We start from the raw sequence: 10,222 nt of genomic DNA, 5'->3' as shown, positions 1-10,222 counted from the left end.
CGGGGTTTCACCATGTTGACCAGGATGGTCTCGATTTCTTGACCTCGTGATCCACCCGCCTCGGCCTCCCAAAGTGCTGGGATTACAGGCTTGAGCCACCGCGCCCGGCCTAATAGGGAATATTTCAAACATGATTGCTGCTCTCAACAGCCTCTTAAGAATAGGCTTTCTTGTCAGGACAGAGGCTTACATATTCTTTTTCTCAGCTGCAGGGTAGCTCACGGGAGTGAGGGGGTCCTTGTTGTAATGCACAGGGGAATCTCCTGTCCAAAAGTCTGGATTCACCTCCATTGAATGACAGAGGCCCATGTGCCCTGATGGGCCTGCATGGCTTTAGCTGGAAGTTATAAATGTAATGTGGCCCCAGCCAGCAGCAGTCCTGCCAGCTCAGGAGCCTGGGTGCTGTGTCACTGATACGGGAGTGGGGCAGGGAAGTGCTGTGCTGGGTAGAGAAAGTTGGGTCCCTGGCTAGGTCTCCACCCGCACAGACCTAAGTGAGGACAGGCACGCCTGCTTTCACGCCCAAATGTTGCATTTTCCAGGACCACCCTGGTCTACCACACCCCCATCCGGGGCCTATAAAAACCTGAGACTCAGCGGGCAGACACACAGCATCCAAATGTTGAGAGGGGCACACCAGTGGAAGAAGACACAAGCAGCTGGAAGGTGACAGGAGGTTTAGGTGGCACGCCAGTGAAAGAGCACATCAACAGACGCCGGCATGGGGCAGGCCATCACCAGTGGGAAGAGGTAGAGCTTGGCCAGGGCAGTCAGAGGAGAGCCAGGGCCACCAAGTGGCCCAGCTGCAGGGGAAACCATCTCCCTCTGGCTCCCTCCTCGGCGGAGAGCTACTTCCACTCAATAAAACTTTGGACTTATTCTCCAAGCCCACGTGTGATCTGATTCTTCTGGTACACCAAAGCAAGAACCCAGGATACAGAAAGCCCTCTGTCCTTGCAACAAGGTAGAGGGTCTAGCTGAGCTGGTTAACACAAGCCACCTATAGACAGCAAACTAAAAAATCGCTCTGCACCACACTCCCACTGGGGTCTCAGGAACTGCAAACATTCGCCCTAGACATTGCTGTGGGGTTGGAGCCCCACTGCCTGCCCCTCTGTATGCTCCTCTAGAGGTTCGAGCAGTGGGGGTCTGAAAAAGTGAGCCTCTCCCCCGCCGCACGCCCTGCGAGGGGGAAAATGGAACCTTTCCCGTTCCATCACCATCATCTGTCACTCCCTACAGTGGTGACTTCACGTGGCAGAACCATAAAGATGAGGGACTCTCACATAAAACAGACCCTTCTGGCTGAAGCAGGAAATCTCCTGCCCTCAATGACTGCTGACTCTGTGGTTTGGAAGTCTTATTTTATTTTTAACCTCTCATTTTTCTGCACTTTCTCTACTTTTGTGACCAGTGGCAAATCCATATGAGTCTGCAAGAAAATTGATTGTTGCCTCCTCAGAGGAGGAAATTCGGCTAAGGGGCAGAAATAGGTTTAAGGCAGAGGAAGAGACCAAGGCAAGTTTTGGAGCAGGAGTGAGAGTTTATTAAAAAGTTTTTGAAGGCTGGGTGCGGTGGCTCATGTCTGTAATCCCAGCACTTTGGGAGGCTGAGATGGGCAGATCATGAGGTCATGAAATTGAGACCATCCTGGCCAACGTGATGAAATCCTATCTCAACTAAAAATACAAAAATTAGCTGGGCATGTTGGTGTGCACCTGTAGTCCCAGCTACTCAGGAGGCTGAGGCAAGAGAATCGCTTGAACCTGGGAGGCAGAAGTTGCAGTGAGCTGACATCGCACCACTGCACTCCAGTCTGGGCGACAGAGCAAGGCTCTGTCTCAATAAAAAAAAAAAAAAAAAAAAAGAAAGAAAGGAAAGAAAAGTTTTAGAGCAGCAGCAAAAGGAAGCAAACTATGCTTGGGAGAGGGCCAAGCAGGTGACTTGAGAGTTCCAAGCACCCATTCAGCCCTTGGCTTGGGGTTTTGTACATTTTCTCCTCCTGTCATTCTTCCCTTCAGGTGAGCTGTCACTCAACTGCCACCGGCCCAGTGTCAGTCAGCATTCGGATAGAGACTGCATGCATAGTGCATTTACTGAGGTTGTATGTATGTTTTCCAGGGGTGATTTTTCTTTACCGGTGGAACGCCCCCAGAGGAAGGTCATACATCCGCAATTTTGTCTCTTAGTGAGCACACATGGGTCTCCTTGCTCAACTCTTGAGATATTAAGAAGCTGCTGATCACCAGCTTGAGGTCTTTTCTATCTATGGGGAAAGTGTTTTCACCTGGAGCTGGCTGTGACCAGTGATCATTTCAGAGGGTTAGTTTAACAACCAGCTGACCATCTCTTGCTGCTTGCCTGACATTCCTGCAGGGGTAGGGGGGCCGTCTCCTGTCTTGCAAATGTCTGCCTAACTACCTACTTTAACGCTTTCATTTATAAACTATCTCTTTGTTAGAATTTTCTACCAAGCTCCGTATTAGTAGTTGAAATCTTCTTAGAATTAAATTCTTTTCCATTTCCACCTGTTTTTGTTTTTGATTTTGATTTTTGCCCCCGTTTCCTGCAGACTCTGTAACTGAACTCTCCCTGAGGCTAAAGGAGGGATGGCAGAGTTCTGCTCTTGCTTCGGTTGCCCTAGAGGGAGGGAAAAGGGCTGGACCAGCCCATGTCTAAAACTAATTTTGAAATCTTCCAACAGTTGGGAATCTGATCAATCGAAACACAAAGGGGAAATGAAAGCTTTTATCCTAATCCATTTTCAGCACATGCATTATTTAAAAAACATTTTGTTTCCAGAGCTTCAGACAGAAATCCGCATAGTTTGGGCAAGCACAAAGATAAGTGATTTTCAGATGTTAATTGTAATTGTTTCCTTTTCACCGAAACCTTCAAAAGCAAATTCTGTGAGATCAGACAAAAATTTCGGTAGGCTTTTTCCAAACTCTTTTTTTTTCCTTGTGAAAGATGTGATATTTTCCAGCTGTGTTACAGCTCCAGTGAAATAATTACCTCCAACTGGCAAGGTTAATGGACAACTCAGGATCTGTGTATTTAATTCTAAGAAAATTTCAGCTGCTAATCCTGTGCTCCTAGGAAATTGTAACAAAGACATATTGTTTCTAAATGAAAGTATAGAATTGTTTTTCTTCTTCTATTTATAATTTAGGTTCCAGGGGTACACGTGCAGATTTGTTACATGGGTAAAATGTGTGTCACTGGCATTTGGTGTATGAAAGGTCTCATCCCCCAGGTAGTGAGCATAACAGTACCCAATGGTTTTCAACTGCTTACATGCCTCCCACTCTCTCCTCCCAGGCAGTACCCAGTGACTATTATTGCCATTTAATTTCCATGTGTATTCAATATTTAGCTCCCACTTATAAGTGAGAACATGTGGTAGATTTGGTTTTCTGTTCCTGCGTTAATTTGCTTAGGATAATGGCCCCCAGTTGCATCCAGGTTGCTACAGAGGGACATGATTTTATTCCTTTTTATGGCTGCATAGTATTCCATGGTATATATACACCGCATTTTCTTTATCCACTCCACCATTGATGGGCTTCGTGGTTGACTCTATGTCTTTGCTATTGTAAATAATGCTGCAGTGAATATCTGAGTGGTTTTGTCTTTTTGGTAGAACAATTTATTATCCTTTGAATATATATCCAGTGATGGCATTACTGGGTTGAATTGGAGTTCTGATTTCTTTTTTGTTTTTTGAGATGGAGTCTTGTGCTGTTGCCCAGGCTGGAGTGCAGTGGCATGACCTCAGCTCACTGCAACCTCCACCTCCCAGATTCAGGCGATTCTTCTGCCTCAGCCTCCTGTGTAGCCATCACACCCAGCTAATTTTTTGTATTTTTAGTAGATATGGGGTTTCACTGTGCATAGTTCTGAATTCTTTGAGAGCTCTTCACACTGCTTTCCACAGTGGCTGAACTATGGTATATTCCCGCCATCAGTGTATAAGTGTTCCCTTTTCTCGGCAACCCCACCACCATCTGTTGTGGTTTGAGTTTTTAATATGAGGAGCAGATGCCATGCTCATGTCAGATGACCTCAGCCTGTCCTTTCTTCCCCAGTCTTTTTAATAGTAGCCACAGAATTTTTCAAAAGTGTGATTCAGGCCAGATGCAGTGGCTCATGCCTGTAATCCCAGTACTCTGGGAGGCCAAGGCTGGCAGATTGCTTGAGTCCAGGAGTTCAGCACTATCCTGGGTAACAGCAAAACCCTGTCTCTACTAAAAATACAAAAAACGAGCCAGGCATGGTGGCTCGTGACTATAGTCCCAGCTACTCAGGAGGCTGAGGCTGGAGAATCACCTGAGCCTAGGGCGTCGAGGCTGCACTGATCCAAAATGGTGTCACTGCACCACTCCAACCTGGGTGACAGAGTAAGACCCCATCTCAAAAAAAAAGGTGTGATTAAGTTTCTGCTACTCCCAGTCTCATCCCCAAATCCTTAAACTCATCTTGTACACTAAAGACAAGTGACAATTGGAAGTAACTCTTTGTCACATTTTGTTATCCTTGACGTTGGAAGAAAAGGAAGGCTGCACAGACAGAGCTGCTGTGGACATGGCCTTAGCTAGTGCGGGTGCTCTGGCCTGTCCTCGCAGAGCTGGTTAGGCTCCAGAGAAGCAGGTGCATGTCAAGGGCCACCAGGCCCAGGGTAGTGCCATTTATCAGACCCTGCCCTGCAGCCTTGGGGAGCTAGTTTCTCTCAATCCACCCTGGCTGACTGGGGAAGAAAGCACAGGTTGATGTCATCTGTCATGAGCATGGCATTTGCTCCTCATTGGCTCACAGAGGCTTTCTGGGGGCTGCCTCTCATGGCCTTTCATTAGGCCAAAGGCATGGGAGGAAGACACTGGAACCAGAGTCAGCACGTGTGCCATTAAATCTGGATTGGCGACTTACTGTCTGTGAGATCTGGGGCAAAATACTTGAAATCTCTGAGTCTCAAGTTCTTCATTCTTAAAATGATGAAAATGTATGCTGTTTTGAAGAATCTGGTGAAGTAATAGAAATGGAACTACATTATGCATTTTTGAATCCCTTTGTAAATGTCAGATTTGTATAATTGTTGCTAATGAAAGTCTCCTCTGGCAATAGTTCAAAGGCTGCCAACAACTGAGTAATATTTTTGACGTGAATCCAGTATCCTCCTGGCTGGAAGGCTGATTCTGAAGGAAAACGAGTTTCCTCTGAGGAACTTGGACTAAAATATTAAATTTATTGAATTAGTCATGTAATGCAGAGTGAAACGCCACCCAGGCAGCACCTAACATGCTAGGCCAACCATCTCAAGGTTTTCTGATTATTTTAGCTTTAAAATGCTTAGCAGTGAATCAGGGGCAGGGATAGGGAGTGTTAATATTAAAACAATTTTTGTAGCTGCTTACCTAAAGCATTCTTGTACATGCACGTGAACACACACACAATATTGGGATGAATATACACAGCATGGAGGAAGAAATGAGCCCATAGATTTGCGTGAAGAGGCACAGGTCGAGGAATGTGATGAACCAAGACCTCTTTATAGCCATGGGTGTTTTTCTCTTGGGGAGTTTTCACGTTCTTTCACCCATCTTGTTTTTGGTGGGGAGATATTGCTTTGATGGAGTGGGTGCTGGATGTGTTACCATTCTGAAACTTGGGCTTACCACGAGCAAGGGAAGCAAAAAATGGGAAAAGCAAACATACTCTTGAAATGACAGCTTCTAGCAAGTCTCTGCTGTATCCCCCAAAACTCCAGATGTTTTTTAAGGAAATCCAGGCTTTAGTAAGAAACGAGGAATGTTCTGGAAACATTAAGGGAGGATAAAACCTCTGTTCCTACTTGACCTTTCACTGCCCTGAGGGAAGAATTGCTGAGCTAGGCAGAGAGAAGGGAGAGAGCCAAGAGCTTGAATAAGAGAGCTGGCGTCCTGGAAACCTCGTTCTACCATATTTACCATTTACAATGGTGGTAATAAGTAGGTGTCTCCTTTTCAAGTGAATGTGATTTAACCTTCCAGCTTCTGTATGGTATTTGTGGAAAGGGTTATTGATCTAAAGAACTACCTCTATTCTATCTTGGAAACCTGAGTCCAGATTTAACACATTAGGAAGACAGACAGTGTAATATTCAAAACTGCGTAAAACATGAAACATTCTTACCCTATACTAAACAGATTATCAGAATTTACAATAGAAAAATGTATTCATTCACCCATTCAGCAGCCAATTGATGCATGATGTAAAGATGCTTATAAACTCGTTGGGGAAAATAGTTACCAACACCGTGTGCCAGGTGTTTTGATGAGAGTACACACAGTCAAGGTGGAGAGGTGGAGGGAGATAGGAGGTGAACATGGAGGACTGAGCAAGGTTTCCCAGGGGAGAGCATCTTAGCCCTGTACGAAGGCAGACTCACCGAAAGTGCCAGGCTGTGACAAGGGTTTGTGTCAAAATGTAAATCAGTACACTGCTTCCTTCATCCAGGGAGTCTCACTAAAAAAGAGAATGAACTGAACTGAACAGTCTGCTTTGAGATTTAGTTTACTTAGGTTCTGAAACAAGCTCGTCTTGTCGTAAACCAATAACAAAGGGTCCTGGCCAGCAGCTGGTGTGTGCACCATACTTTGGGCACTGGTGCTAAAAGACAATCAAGAGTCATCCAGGGGAAAGGGAAGGAGGGGTGCCCACCGAGAGAACAGCAGGAGCAAAAGCCGAGAGGCAGGAGAGGGACTTCCACATTAGCAGAACTGCACAATAATTCCTCCAGCCCCAGACGGTGAGTGGCCAGAAAGTTCAACAGGGGCCAAGATTATTTTAAATTAAGGAAGCATGGACTGAAAGAAATCTAATTCCTGCCTTCATCGCAAGCTCACGCCAGCCTCCAGAGAAGAGTCTTCCCGAAGCAAACAATCATCAGAGCTCTTACCCTTGAGGCCAAAGGCTGCAATCCCTCCAGAACTCTGTTTCAAAGAAGCACGGGAAACCTTGCATTTAAGCCGAGAAGAGCCCAACAGCGACATCTATAGACCACATCTACAACTCTTGGTTTTGGAAAAACTCAGTTTCTATGTTGAGTTGCCAGAGCAGTGAGAAGAAGGATGTACCCGCTTTACAAAGAAAGAGAAGGAGGGAGAGAAGAGTTAGAGGGTTAGAGTTGCCCTCGTCCACAGTCTTCATCTCTGAGATCAGATATCAAGTGACCTGTGTGTGAATGGAAAAGGGTGTAAACGTTACTTTTAGGACCACTACCATTTTTTTTTTTAAGACAGTGTCTCACTCTGCTGCCCAGACTGGAGTGCAGTGGCACGATCTTAGTTCACTGCAACCTCCGCCTCCTGGGCTCAAGCAGTTCTCGTGCCACAGACTCCCAAGTAGCTGAGATTACAGGTGCATGCCATTACCGCCCAGCTAATTGTTGCATTTAGAGTAGAGATGGGTTTTCACCATGCTGGCCAGGCTGGTCTTGAATTCCTGATTGCAAATGATCCACCTGCCTTGGCCTCCCAAAGTGCTGGGATTACAGGTATGAGCCACCATGCCTGGCAAGACCACTACCGCTTAAAGCTTGACTTAGCTTTAAATCCTTAAACAAGCGAGACTCATTTATTAGCTTCTTTCTTGGGGGAACAAAGATATTATTAAGCCCATGTTAGTTTTCAGGTTCTCTGAGACAAAAGTGGAAAGTCAGGAAGTGAAAACACACATAAAACAGGCCAGGTGTGGTGGCTCACGCCTGAAATCCCAGTGCTTTGGGAGGCCGAGTCAGGAGGATCGTTTGAGGCCAGGATTTGGCTGCAAATTTTCCCCTACAAAGAACAACTCTGCAGGGCCATTTCAAAATATGGCAAATAAACTTGTTTTTCAGGTAAAATATTTTGATTTTCTTCCTTGTCTCATAGTGTTATGACAGAGTCAGGTTAGAATGTAAGTCATGATATATAGGATTAAGTAAAAACCCATTGAATGAGAATTTACGATTTGTAGGGCATGACTCCCAGACTGCTTAGATAGGAATTTGAGCAAGATAAAAAATTCAGAGCTTAGTCCTAGGTTTCTTACAGCTTCTCTTGGGAGAAGGGCTGGCAAGGTCTGAATTGGACATTTTAAGCCCCTGGCCTTCTCTCATTTTGTCCTGATGTGTGTTTAGCCCAAAGAGTCCTCAAAGCCAAATTAATCCAGAGTTAAGATGTATTGGAGGTTAAATGACCAGAAGGGCAGGATTGGCATTGGGAAAATATCTTTTTCTATCTTTGATTAAGACTTCTGTTCAGGAACATACTATCCTGGAATAAGGTGGGAGCTTTTACAAGTCTTTTGAATGCCATTAGATAGAATTTTAGCAGCCTAGAAATAGATAGCTCTGAAGGAGTTAATTGCCTCTCTGGGTTTCAATTTTCTCATATCTAATGTGAGCGTGTGAGTTGAGACATTCTCTCTCTTTTTTTTTTTTTTTTGAGACGGAGTTTCACTCATGTTACCCAGGCTGGAGTGCAACGGCGCGATCTCAGCTCACCGCAACCTCCGCCTCCTGGGTTCAGGCAATTCTCCTGCCTCAGCTGTAATGCCTCCTGAGTAGCTGGGATTACAGGCACGCACCACCATGCCCAGCTCATTTTTTGTATTTTTAGTAGAGATGGGGTTTCACCATGTTGACCAGGATGGTCTCGATCTCTTGACCTCGTGATCCACCCGCCTCGGCCTCCCAAAGTGCTGGGATTACAGGCTTGAGCCACCGCGCCCGGCCCTCTTTTTTTTTTTTTTTTTAATAAAGACGGGGTTTCACCATATTGGTCAGGCTGGTCTTGAACTCCCGACCTCAGGTAATCTGCCCACCTTGGCCTCCAAAGTGCTTGGATTACAGGTGTGAGCCACCACACCCTCTAAGATTCCTTCCAATCCTGAAATGTTGTGACACTGTGCACACAAATAAATAAGTTCCGCTTCTTTCTCATCTATGTGGACTATCTTGGCGGCTGCCCAGATCTAATTAGCATTTTTGAAGAAACATGTAGTGATGGACCATGACATACCTGGTGGATAAACTGATAAGCAGCAGAACTTTCTGGGAATTTGAGGAGCCGAAGTGGTGAAATTTATCAGATATAAAACAGGAAGGAAATAAGTAGTTTGGGTTAATGTACTAAAGACCAGTGGAAGGGTCCAAGCTTAGAATCAATAAGTGCGAGATTACTGAAAGGCACTTTTTAAACCATGGTTTTTCAGCCTTGGCGCTATTGACATTCTGGGCCTGAGAATCCTTCATCGTGAGGAGCTGTCCTGTGCTTTGTAGGCTGTTTATCAACATCCCTGGCTACCACCCATGAGATTATCGCAGCATCTTCACGCCAAGCTTGACAACCAAAAACATCTCCAGATATCTTCTGGGGTGCAATTTCAGTCATCCCCTCCATGCGAGGACACAAAAAACTCTCAGACTTTGCAAAGAGAGGCATTCCTAGAGACCTTAATTTTGTAATGAGCCACTGAGTTAAAGTAAAATTATAGAAAAATGTTTAATTTATTTGTAAGTAAATTGTTAGTTGGTAAAAGCAAATGGAATGAGATTAATTCCAACAAATTTAGGTTCTCTTTTAACTATGTATGACACATAATCTTTAAAAGAGGTGTTAACATTTAACCTTTTAATGTGATTTAAATCAAGTATCTCTGTATCAGTCAGGATTAAGAAAGGGACAAACCATCCTGGGTGTTTCAAGTAGAAAGAGATTTAGGGCAGGAAACAGGTGATGACAAGACTGGTTGGAAAAGTGAAGGAGTAAAAGTCAATCGCCCAGGCTGGCGTGCAGTGGCACAATCTCAGTTCACTATAATCTCCACCTTCCGGGCTCCTGCCTCAGCCTCCCAAGCAGCTGGCCGACACAGTGAACCCGTCATCAGGCCTGGCTGATTTTTGTGTTTTCAGTAGAGATGGGGTTTCGCCATGTTGGCCAGGGCTGGTCTCGAATTCCTGAGCTCAAGTGATCCTCCCGCTTCGGCGTCCTAAAGTGCTAGGATTGCAGGTATAAGCCCCTGCACCTGGCCCGAGATGAAGGCTTTTTAAAATTGTTTTAATCGTGTAGGTGACGGCCATAGACAATAATAGTTATAAATTTTTTAATTTCAAAATTAAATTATCTGAAAATTAGCGTGATCATTGTTCTGACATAATCAAAGCCTTCTTTTTCTGTTCATTTTTTCTTTTTTTTTTTTTTTT

The sequence above is a fragment of the Cebus imitator genome, unplaced genomic scaffold (assembly GCF_001604975.1).
Source record: "Cebus imitator isolate Cc_AM_T3 unplaced genomic scaffold, Cebus_imitator-1.0 Scaffold42, whole genome shotgun sequence".
Taxonomy (NCBI): domain Eukaryota; kingdom Metazoa; phylum Chordata; class Mammalia; order Primates; family Cebidae; genus Cebus; species Cebus imitator.
The sequence above is the reverse complement of the archived record's forward strand: the minus strand, read 5'-3'. Positions refer to the sequence as shown.